Raw genomic sequence first — 13,485 nt, 5'->3', positions numbered from 1 at the left:
CAAACCCACCAGCCACTCCTCAGAAGGAAGATGGGGCAATCTACTTCCGTAGTGATACTGCCTCAGAAACCCAAGGAGGGGTCGCTATGAGTTGGGTGCAACTCGACGGCATATAACAACAACAACAACAACAAATACACACACACACACACACATATATACATATACACACATATGTATGTATACACATATACACACACACACATGTGGGAGCTCTGATAGCATAGTGCCTAAGGCATTTGACTGCTAACCAGAAGGCTGGCGGTTCAAACCCACCAACTACTCCTTGGAAGGAAGGTTGGGCAATCTACTTCCGTATATATATATATGTGTGTTGTTGTTGTTGTTATGTGCCCTTGAGTTGGACCTGACTCATAGCGACCCCTCCTTGGGTTGCCTAGGCAGTATCGCTACAGAAGCAGATTGCCCTGTCTTCCTTCCAAGGAGTGTCTGGTGGGTTTGAACCACCAGCCTTCTGGTTAGCAGTGAAATGCCTTAGGCACTATGCTGTCAGAGCTCCTTTATGTGTGTGTGTGTGTATATATATGTGTGTGTATATATATATACGTATACATACATATATATATATATGTTTTCGTATATATATACACATTTGTGTGTGTGTGTGTGTATATATATATATATATATATCTATAAACACATATTCCTACCCTTATCTATCTATCTATCTAGATATGTTGTTGTTAAGTGTCATTGAATCAGCTTCAATTCGTAGTGACCCTATGTACAACAGAACAAAACATTGCCTGATCCAGCCTCACAATCCTTGCTATACCTAAGCCCATACATATATGTATATATATACCTGAGCTCATTCATATATGTGTGTATGTATATATATATACGTGTGTGTGTGTGTATAAACATATATTCCTACCCTTATCTATATAACACAGGAAAGGAATAACCAAAATTTAAAATGTATTGATGTATTGATCAAGAATTCCTCCTTCCTTTTTGCTAATAGAGCACTCTATTGTTTCATTTCCCTCCTCCATTAAGCCATGTACATAGGACACAGATCTGGACTTTCAGTTGCAGGAGTGATGAATTCTATTAAGTCTAGGTCAGTTTTGGTAATCACATTCCTTCTTTCTCCTATTGGATTAGGAAGAGACATATGATACAATTTCGACAGAGGCATAAAGAGTGTACTGTGAGTCTGCTCTTCTTCCATTCAACATTAGTGTGTCTCCTTGTGATGAATACAGCTGCAGAAACCATCTCGCATATGGGGGAATCAACGAAAAGTGAACATTCTGAGGAGGAAAACAAACTGATACAAGTGACTTGGTTCTTCATGAGCCACTGAATTAACCAGCAGTGGAATTAACTGTGAGGCATTGGTGGCTAAGTGGTAGAATTCTTTCTTTTCATGAAAAAGTTCAGGGTTTGATCCTTGGCCATTGTACCTCATGTTCAGCCACCACCTGTCTATCAGAGCAGGTTTTTGTGTTGCTATGATCCTGAACAGGTTTCAGTAGAGCTTCTAGATTAAAATGAACTAGGAAGAAAGGCCTGGTGATACACTTAAAAATAATCAGCCAATGAAACTGCTTTGGAACACTATTGCTCATGACTAGGCAGCTTTCTTTCCCCTGTGCATGGAGTTTCCATGAATCCAAATCTGACTCATTGGCAGCTAACCACAGAAAGAGAATTAGCTAGCACATAACTTTGCACTTCTTATGTAAGATAAGACCTTTCCTTTATTTGTTTTAGTATCAGTTGAGTAGGAGTTTCCTAATAGCCTAATTCTAAATGTTATCTAAGGTTAATTCTCAAAACTACAATGATAATATTCTGCATTATTACTAGATATTAATCACAAGCCTGGGTAAAGGAAAGGTGGAAATATAATTGTGATTGTAATTCAATGTCCATAGAATCCAAGCAAGCCATTTTTCTGGCTCTTTTGTGCTAAAGCAGGATCATAACTTAATAAGGGATTTGAACCATATTAGCTGTTTAGTGATGTCAATGATTAGTAATATTTAGGACACTTAGATTCTAGCAAATAAAACAGGATGTATATTTTGTAGTACATGAATAAAATTTGTTTTTTAGACCAGCATTTACTAGCAAATAATTTTGAATTTGAAGCAAAATTTCCTGGCCACAACCTATATATCATTTATTTACTATGTGTTGTCCTTAAGGTCTGGCTCATGGCTGGTACTCAACATATGTCTTGAAATTTTACTTGTGAATGTGCAAGGACATGAACAGAAGCTTCACTGAAGACAATATGCTGGTGGCCAACAAACACATGAGGAATTGCTCATGATCATTAGCCATTAGACAGATGCAAATCTAAACAACAATGAGATATCATCTCACCCAAGCAGTAATAGCATAGTTCAACAGGACAGAAAATAACATATACTGGTGAGGTTGCAGAGAGATTGGAACTCTCATACATTGCTAGTGGGACTGTAAAATGATACAACCATTGTGACAAATGGTATGACATTTCCTTAAAAACTGAAATTAACAATACATTTGAACCAACAGTTCCATTACAAGGAATATATCCTAAAGAGGAGAGAGACAGAACACGAACAGACATATGCACACCCATGTTCATTGCAGCACAATTTGCTATAGCAAAGAGATGGAAACAACCTAAATGGAAACAACCATCAACAGATGAATGGATAACCAAACTATGGTACATTCATACAATGGACTACTGTGATATGTTAAAGAACAATGAAGAATATGAAAATCATCTCATAACTTAGATGAACCTGGAGGACATTATGCTGAGTGAAATAATTCAGTCACAGAAGGACAAAAACTGTAGGAGCCCATAAATGTAAAAAGTCAAGGAAGGGTTTGCTTAGGGAAGGGAACTCACTTTGTAGGATACTGGAGATGAGAGGAAAGAAGAGGGGATAATTTTGGACCAATTGAGTGCCACATGCTGAGTTGGGTAAGGGGAGGGATGATATGGAAAGAGTCTGTGACCAGCATAATATTGGGGAAAGGGAGGGCACTGAATTGTTCATGTAAGATATAAACAAAAGAGGCTAATACCAGTATATCAACAATACTTCATTACCATTAACACCAAACACCATGTTACAGACAAAGACATAAGCAACTCAGAAAAATCAGGTGGGAGTTAGTGAATAGGAGTATACTTTAGACCGATGATAAATTCAGCTGAGGTTAATCTTGCACAGATACTAGTGACACAAAATACCCACAATCATTACAGAAGCAAGAGAAGATAGATATAGAGCAATCCCTCATAGACAGTCAGGTACTGTGGGAGAGATCCACTGGATCTGCCAAATCAGGACCCTGACACCATACTCAATTGACAAAGACTCTCCTTGACACCAGACTCAATTGACAAAACAAAATACATAAAAATCTTGTTCCACACCTACTTTAGTGAGTAGCAACTGGGGTTTTAAAAGCTTTTGAGTGACCATCTAAGATGAAGCTAGTGGTCTCCTATCAATGGAGTGAAGAAGAATGAAGAAAATTAAGGGCATCTGGAAACAATTAGCCCCAGGACATGATGGATCTCAAGACCAGAAGAACTAGATGGTGTCCGGCTACCAACACCAACTCTTTGGGAAGGGATCAAAACTGGAGATCCTGGATAGAGTGAGAGGACAAAAGTAGAACAAAATCTAATAACACAATGATGACCATAATTACTGGTCAGATGGAGTCTGGTGGGACCCCCAAGACTATGGCCCTGGGATACACTTAGGGCCTAGAAAAAATACTTGCTCCAAGGGCTGGCTTTCAGCCCAATAGCAAATAAGGTTTACATGCAGAACACACAACCCAGGGCAATGTACCCACCTATGCTAGGGAAATACATCCCTTGTAGCAATCAGGCCTAGGGCTGTAGAGGCAACATTCACACAGGAAAGGCTGGACAGACAGGAATGCGTACCTAAGAAGGGCACAAGGTCGGGGGGAGGAGTTACTGGAAAGAGAGAAGAGGAGAGTGGTTAAGGCTTGGGAATGGTAATTGAGGAGTGAAACCAAATGTACACAAAATGTTGAATGTAAGACAAATACTGCTCTGTAAATTTGCACCTAAACACAATTTAAAAAAAAAAAAAAAAAAGAAGAAACTTTACTTGTGAAGAATCTATTAATGTATTAGACACTAGTTTGAATAACTATAGCTTTTTCTCATTCTTCTTATCTCAACACAGATGTCCCTTCCTTTACCTTACATCTATGAAAGAGGTCAGGCCTGTAGTTGAAAGAATAGGGCTATGTTCTAGAACCTATCTTCACAGATCTCTCTCAGTATGCAGTGTTTATTTGATTGCTCTTTGTCTCACCTGCCAGATTTCCTGCCACACAAAGACATATGTACTGACTATATTCCCTACTTTGCCATAAAATCTAGCCCATTGCCTTGGATCTGTTGATTTCCAATAAATATTTGTTTGAGATAATTGATGAGCCATCTGAGAAAAATTCTTCTACGGAATAATAATAGTAAGAAGAAAAACAGTTGTCCTCAAGTTGCCTGCAACCCATGATAACCTCATGTATGTTAAAGTAGAACTGCAATCCACACAATTTTCAAGGCTGTGGCCTTTTGAAAGTAGATTGAGAAGTCTTTCTTCAAAGACCTGCAGGTGCTTCAAACTGCCAAATTTTCAGTCAATAGTTGAGCACTTAACAGTTTGTGTGATCCAGGGACCCCTTTTTCTAAGAAATCAGTGTATATAATTCCAGAACTAAATGAGTAAGAATGGAAGTAACAGTGGAGACAGGAAGGCTGAATAGACCTGAAAACAGAGCTTTCCAGTTTCCAACTTTCCCCAGCACTAAGCAAGGCTTGGCTCTTTGATCTACAGGTATTTTAGTCAGGCAAACCCTGGGCTCTTGTAAAATAGTTTGGCAGTCCACCAGTCCTTAAGACAACACTTATGATTTTTTTTTTTTCCAGTTACCAGACAAAAATAAAGTCAAAGACTCATTATAATTTCAGCTTTTGTTACTCATTTTCAATCTTACCATTAGTGATAGTAGAAATAGCTACCAATTTTTGGACATGTACATGGCACACACACAAAAATTTTTAATTTCCCTATGCTAACATTTTAAGGCAGATGTTACTGCCTGCATTTCTCATTGAAGAAATGGAGGTGCTAATGAAACAACTCAAGATCATACAGGTCCTAAAGGTGCCTCCATGGTTTCAATCCAAATGTATTTGATCCAAAACTTTTGTTCATCTACTTTTCATTTCATTCTTGATGACATCTCTATCAAATTTTCAAGTAAATAGTTTAAAAGGCATTTTTTAAAAAATAATTATCTCCATTTTATTTTCACTATGTATTTTGTTCCTGCTCAAATATTTTCAAGACTGTTATGTTAGAAGGATTATTTAGGGTTTTACAAATTATAGCTGCTTCTTCAATATCTTTGGAAGGAAGGTTGGGCAATCTACTTCTGAGGTGATACTGCCTCGGGAACCCAAGGAGGGGTTGCTATGAGTCGGGTCCAACTCGACGGCACATAACAACAACAACAAAGAACTCCAATACCAGTATTATGTGTTTTATTAATGTCAATACCAACATAAACTCACATGAGCCAGGCCTGACCATGTAAAATTTGTTCATCTAGGTCCGCACCCACATCCAGACTGCAGTGTTTGCTCCAAGGAAGTGAAAATTACAAAGGACAAACTTTTCAGTCCTTCCTAGAAGATTGTCAGTTGTTAAGGGCATTATTTGCTAGGTCAAAAAGTCCATGATTTCTTTCTATTATAAAAAGAAAAAGGAAAAAAAAAAGAAAGAAAGAAAAAGTACATAGAAAACAAATCCTCCTAAAATCAATGCCCTAAAGCATTGCAACTGATAGGGTTATTATGTCGTGTGGTATCCAGTAATTTGAAGTTGAGAAAGGAATAATGACTGCAATTAGGGATGGACTCTCTCATACCAATTTTAACAAAAAATATCTGAGAGGTAACTATATATTTTCTGCTTAATATCTTTAACTATTCAGTTAAAATGCTGTGTTCATTTGGGAACAACTGAATGTACAGCCAAAGCTTGCTACATGAATTTAACATCCACCTTCATTGTACAATCTAGTGTGTCATTAATTCCAAAGTCGCATTACTTTTCCGATGTGGATAATTAGAATACAAAATTATTGCTATTTTTATCAGTGTTTTGTAACATTTTTGAATCTTGGGCTCTTAGAAATTCTTGCAAAAGCACGGAATTGAATTAACACTAATAATACCTTGAATTATAGTAATAATGAAGTAAATATATGAAGTATTTTATACAATAAAGCATTTCTAAAGAAGTTTTGTAAATTAAATATCACAACATCCCTATGTGAAATGCATAGGGAAGTTGTGAAATTATCTCCTTTTATAATGAGGAAACAAGTAGAATCTAAGATTTTAAAAAATACAGTCAAGTGACCAACACAAACTAAATTGTTTTGTTTATTTGTCATTTTTTTTTTTTATTTATGTCCTTGTAGTGATCCCACTGCCACCTCCCCAGAAGTTCTTTCTGTTAGTCAGAATTATGCCCAGAGGATTCCTTAAATTTCTGAGCGATGACACTGTCCATAAAGAAAGGCATGGATTTACCACAGGTTCTTGTCTGAATATAATAGCATAATGGGACTCCCAGATGTCAAGGGGCTTCAGGATCCCAGTCACAGGTATGGGGTATTTGGAATATCTCTTGGGATATTTGGACTATCCCCTGCCTCTAGAATGGTTTGCTGTCCTCCCACCCATTGTTCATCATCTGCTTCCAGTTCACAGAGCACTTTTGTGGAATAGTTTGCATTTGATTCCATCAGTTTCCTCTAAAGTTGATGGGTTTTATTTGCCCAGGTTGTCTCTCTTTTACATGTGAGAAAACTAAGGTTTACTCATTTGTCCTCAATCACATAGATTCTAAAGTGGATCAGATCTCACTTTCTCCATCTGACCACAGTGCCCTGTCATCATATTGCCCATGGCCACTCCCTCCACATCCACATTTTTTTTTTTTTTTAATTGTGATTTGGGTGAAAGTTTACAGAGAAAATTCACTTTCCATACAGCAATTTACACACACATTGTTTCATAACATTGACTACAATTTACTACAATGCAACAGCTCCCATTCCACTTCCTCCTGATAGTTATCTCTTCTCTGTGTCCATCCTTCCATACACCCCTGCCCCCTGAGCTGTCTCCCTGTGTATAAACAGCCCTTCTTTCTCCCATGATTGTTCTCTCCAATTAGTGTATTGACCTCAGGTAAATGTTCAACTCATATGCCTTTCTTTTGTTTGGCTGGAAGCCACAGGTGTGGGTTCAATTCCAGACCTGAAGGGCAGCTAGGAGCCATAATCTCAGTGGTTCCACCAGGCTCTATCAGACCAGCAAACCTGCCCCCACTTTTTTTCTGAAATTATTTTGAGTTTTGTTCCACATTGTTTTCCCTCTCTATCCAGGATCTCCTACATAGATCCCCATCTGAATGGTTGACAGTGGTAGCCAGGCCCCATCTGGTTCTTCTGGTCTCATAGTTTTATATGCTGAGGATTACATGGTGTCCCAGTCACCAGGACTAATTATTTCCATGCATCTTTGGTTTTCTTCGTTCTTCTTTGCTCTGGACAAGGAGAGATCCTTTGCTGTATCTAGATGGCTGCTTGCTTGATTTCAGTCACTACTCATCAAAGTAGGACATGTAACAATGTTTTGTGTAGTATGTTATGGGTTACTTGTCAGTTTTATATCACCCCATGTTTTTTACCAACTGAGAAACTTCCTCTTTTATAATATGTTAAAATGTACAAAATCTTCCTTTGCAGTATAGCAATGCATTCTACTACAACTCTGTTTTCAAGAAAAGAAATCTCTTTAAATCCCTTTCTTATATTTCTGAGCAGATCTTAGTTGGATTAATCTGTTATAAATATCTTGCATTAGTTTTCTATCACTGCTGTAACAAATTACCGTAAATTTAGTGGATTAGGGGAGTGTAAAATGATGTCTATCCTGTAGTGCACATGCTAGTTCCCCTTATCATCTTGTTGTTGTTGTTGTTGTTGTGTGCCATCGAGTCAGACCCGACCCATAACATCCCCTCCTTGGGTTTCCGAGGCTGTATCCCTACAGAAGTAGATTGCCCAACCTTCGTTCTGAGGTGTGGCTAGTGAGTTTGAACTGCCAGCCTTCTGACTAGCAATCAAGTGCCTTAGGCACTATGCTACCAGAGCTCATTTTAATATCTTAGTGCCTGGAAAACTAGGTGCAGCAGTTTGAAATGGGGATTCTGGTGCTCTGAGAAGCTCATTAAGTCAGAGTATGCCAAATTCAGTGGAGTAAGATTAGCCAGGAGAAAGGGGAAGTGCCATTACTTGGAGGGAAAAAATAACAAAAACAGGTGAACTTGCCCTGTGGAGCACTGACCAGCATGAAAGAAAGACCATCAGAGACCTCCCTTGGGCAGTGGAGAGAACATACCACATCAGAGAACCTACAGCCACTCCACAGATCTACCTTCAGCACCTGCTTTTATCAGTAAACTTAGGACTGCTGGGAGGGAGCAGAGATTTTTCTGGCTCTGGTACTGTTGAAGGGAGAGCAAAGAGAACATTAACACCACAATTGGGGGGGGCCCTGGGATGAACCCCCATTGCAGATTGTGGATCAACTCAGTTATCCTAGCTCAGCTTTTTGGCATGGAGGGTCCTGGAGAGCAGGGTTTTTGCATCTGTCTGAACCTGGCAGAAAGTGGCAGCCCCCTAACAATTGGAGTCTTTGCTGAACTTGAGCTGCAAGCCTGTGGGTAACAGTATAACGTCATTTTTAGCAGCCCGCTCAAAGCCCTAGAAACTGCTCCTGGTACCTTGGAGCTTTTGTTTTTCTTTCTATTTTTCCACAATTCTCTGCTTCTACCCTGCCTCATCCAATAAATAATAATAATAATAATAATAATAATAATAATAAAACATTCAGCCACCATAACACCTGCTAGGTCGAATCCTAAACTCAGTTTACAACAAACAGAGACCTGCATCTACATTTCACACAGTGATTCCATTACCAAAAAGAAAACTGCAGAGCAACCCAGCACACCTGAATTAATAGCCAAAAAAATAATATACACCAGCTCTAGCTTTTCAAAATATTAAATCATAAAACCAAGACAAAACAAATCAATACATAACTAACAGTTAAAGATGCTTCAAAATGTCTAGGAAACAGCAGGCAACCTCAAATCAAACAACAGAAAAAGGGGTAAGACATTAGAAGTAAAATCCCAAACAAAAGTCTCATTAAGCATGGAGGAAGAAAAGACAATAAAATTATCAGAGAAGGAATTTAGAAGGTATATTTATAGAACTCTACAAGACCTTATTGTTGTTGTTGTTGTTGTTATATGCCATCGAGTCGGCCCCGACTCATAGCGACCCCTCCTTTGGTTTCTGAGGCAGTATCACTATGGAAGAAGGATTGCCCAACCTTCCTTCCGAGGAGTGGCTCTTGGGTTTGAACCACCAGCCTTCTGGTTAGCAGTCAAGTGCCTTAGGCGCTATGCTACCAGAGCTCCAAGTTTGTTGTTTGTTGTTTTGCCGTCGAGTCGTCCCCAACTCATAGTGACCCCTCCTAGGAAAGCCTAAATAGGAGCAAGGAGATCACAGACAGTACCTTGGAAGAACTCAGGAAAACCATTCAAGAACAAAATAACAAAATCAACGCACAATCAGAACTCATATAAAAACAGCAGTTAGAAATCCAGAAGATGAATAACAAAGTTACAGATTCGCACAATACAGAGGAAGCAAAACAGAATAGGTTAGAACTGACTGAAGAATGCATTTCCCAACTAGAATATAAATCCCTTGACACCAAGGTATAAAAATCAGGACAAAGATTTAAGAGAAATGAAGAGAACCTAAGAGTTATATGGGACAACATGAAAAGAAACAACATACGCTTCACTGTAATTCCAGAACAAGAAAAGGAAAAAAAAAAAAACTGAGAAAATTGTGAAACACCTACTAACAGAAAATTTACCCCATATCATGAAGGAAGAAAAGATATTTTTCCAAGAAGCTCATAGAACCCCATACAGGATAGATCTCAAAAGAAAAATAATGAGACATATCATAATCAAACTCTCCAAAACCAAAAGCTAAGCAAGAATTTTGTGAGCTTCCCAGGACAAAAGAAATATTACTTATAATTACCAAACAATGAGGCTGAGCTCTGATTACTCAGCAGAACCAATGTAAGCAAGAAGATGATGGGACAGCATATATAAACCACTGAAGGAAAAGAACTTCCAACCAAGAACCCATTATCCAGCCAAATAGTCCATCAAATATGAGAGTGAAATCAAGATATTCTCAAACAAACAGAAATTAAAGGATTTTGTGAAAACCAAAACAACCCTACAAGAAATGCTTAAGGAAGTCCATCCAACAGAGAATTCACAAAATAGAACAACAAAATCAGGGCACATGACATCAACACTAAAATCAAATCAGAAATAGGCACTCAAAATAAGACCGTTAAACATTGTACACTAAAAATCAAGGAAACCAAACTGCACATGACAACAGGAACTAATCAAATAGAGGGAATAAAGGTTATCAGTAAAAACTTCCAAATGAAGAGGAAAACAGGACAATGTCCTCATAGAACAGACAGTTCTAAAATTATAGAGACAAGAATTCATTCCAAAGTAACTGTAGAGAAAATTAACAATCTCCCTAAGCAAATCCAGAAGGAAGGTAAACATATGGGTTTAATAAGCAAAAATACAATAATAAAGAAGAAAAGAGAGGAAACATTTCACATCCAAATGAACTCAGCACAGAAAAGTACATGAACCAAGGGAACTCCAACATGATAAAAAAATAAATAAATAAATAGAATAACAGCAATCAATTCATAGCTGTCAGTAATTACATTCAATGTGAATGGACTAAATACACCAATTAAGAGAAAGAGAGTGTCAGACTGGATAAGAAAAGAAGATCCATTTATTTGCTGTCTACAAGAGACCCAACTTAGACACAAAGATAAAAACAAATTCAAACACAAAGAGAAAAACAACTCAGACACAAAGATAAAAACAAATTAAGGGGTGGAAAAAAAATACACCAAGCCAATGGTAACCAAAAATCAGCAGGAGCAGTGATGTTAATTTCTTATAAAATAGACTTTAAGGTGAAAAACAACATAAGAGACAAAGAAGGACACAATAAGATGCTGAAAAGGTCAAGTGACTAAGGAGACATTATGATAATAAACATCTATACACCCAATGAAAGTGCTCCAGAAGATGTGAAGCAAATATTAATTGAATTAAAAGGGACAATAGACAATACTACCATAGTAGTAGGAGACTTTAACACATCAGTTTCAAGGAAGGACAGATCATCTAGGGAAAAAAAAAAAAAAATCAACAAAGACACAGACTAACTCAGCAACACAATCAACCAACTCAACCTCATAGACATATACAGAGCCTTCTATTCATCAAAAGCACAATTCATATTCTTCTCCAGGACACATGGATTTTTCTCCAGAATTGGTCATATGTTAGGACATAAAACAAGCCTCAATATATTAAAAAATATTGAAATAAAGCATCTTCTCAGACCACAATGCTATAAAATTAGAAATTAGTAATAGAAAGAGCAAGGAAATAACATCAAATATGTGGAAGTTGAAAAACTCACTGCTCAAAAACTACTGAGTAATAAAAGAAATAAAAAGTGAACTAAAAAAAAAAAATTTAGAAACAAACAAGAATGAAGATACATCATATGAAAACCTATGGGACACAGCAAAAGCCGTACTCAGAGGTCAGTTTATAGCAATAAATGCATACATCAAAAAACAGGAAAAAAACAAAATGAACACGGTATATCAACAAGCCCACTACTAGAAAAAGAACAACAAAAGAATCCTAAAGTATCAAGAAGTAAGGAAATAAGAAAGATCAGAGCAGAAAGAAATGAAACACAAAATAAACGGAAAAAAAAAAAAAGTAGAGAAAATCAACAAAACAAAAGCTGCTTCTTCAAAAAGATCAACAAAAGCAACAAACCATTGGCAAACCTAACAAAAGAAAAGAATGAGAAGAAATTACAAGAATTACAAATTACAAGAATAGTAAACGAAAGGCTGTCACCACAACAGAACAAACCGAAATAAAGATCCTGACAGAATATTATGAAAAACTGTACTCCAACAGATTTGAGAACCTAGAAGAGATAGACAAGTTTCTAGAATCACAAGACCTACCTAAACTATCCCACCCAGAGACAGAATACTTGAACCGACCCATAAAAAAAGAAGAAATTGAATAATTCATAGAAGAAAGCTCCCCACCAAAAAAAAAAAAAAAGTCCTGGCCCTGATGGTTTCACTGGAGAATTTTACCAAATATTCAGGGAAGAGTTGAAATCTATATCACTCAAGCTATTCCAGAACACAAAAAAAGATGGAATACTCCCAAACTCATTTTATGAAACTAGATAACACTAATACCAAAACCAGGGAAAGAAGGGGGTTCTGGTAAGATGGCAGAATAGGCAGAAAGACTGCACAGAACTCTTCAACAAAGAAAAAGGCAACTAATTAACACAGACACAGAAGATAATCCTGGACCCCTGAGCCTTGAAGGGAAAGAAATAGAGGTGGACTAAACCCCAACTAGCAGAAGAATTTTCATTAAAATACCAAAAAAAGAAGACATACGGAGTTGCAGTCTGGCAGCGAACCTGAGCGATCCTGATGGCACAGATGGCTTGGAGATTACCAACTGGTGCTAGGACCTAAGAATTAACCTAAAAATCAGCCCTGCTAGCCAGAAACTGCACGGAGGACTGCTCTGATAGCTGAGGGATAAAAGGTGAAGCAGCGACTAAGAGGAAGTCAAGCTGAGCTGTGGAATTTTGCCTGTCCAGAGGGCACAGCCATTTTGAATGTTTACAAGTGGCTTGACCATTTTGGATATTTAAAGCAACAGTGCTCTCCCAGATTCCAGGGGCATAAGAACAGGTTTTACTTGCCAGTAACCCCAAGGACATTCCAGACCTGGACAATTGAAAAGGTGCAACATTCCTCTTGTCACTCTTATACACCACACCTGTTTGGTGAACAGAGAGAGGGCATAACCCATTCCCATCCACCTTCTGGCCCCACAGGAACTCCATCCCAGTTTGTGTGCTCAGAGGGAGCCTGGGTGCTGTGCCCTGCCCTTCCCTGATTTTTTTTTTTTCTCTTTCTTTTTTTCTGGTTTTTAGTTTGCTTGATTTTATCTGTTTTAAAACTACTATTATTAATAGAGTTCCGGCAAGATGGCTAACTAGGCACAAGGACTACACAGACGCTCTTCAACAAAGAAAAGGGAAACCAATTAACACAGACACAGAAGATAATCTTGGACCCCTGAGCCTTGAAGGGAAGGATACAAAAGT

Source organism: Orycteropus afer, unplaced genomic scaffold (assembly GCF_000298275.1).
Source record: "Orycteropus afer afer isolate SDZICR_OR568_19922 unplaced genomic scaffold, OryAfe1.0 scaffold00121, whole genome shotgun sequence".
Taxonomy (NCBI): Eukaryota; Metazoa; Chordata; class Mammalia; order Tubulidentata; family Orycteropodidae; genus Orycteropus; species Orycteropus afer.
Note: the sequence above shows the minus strand (reverse complement) of the source record.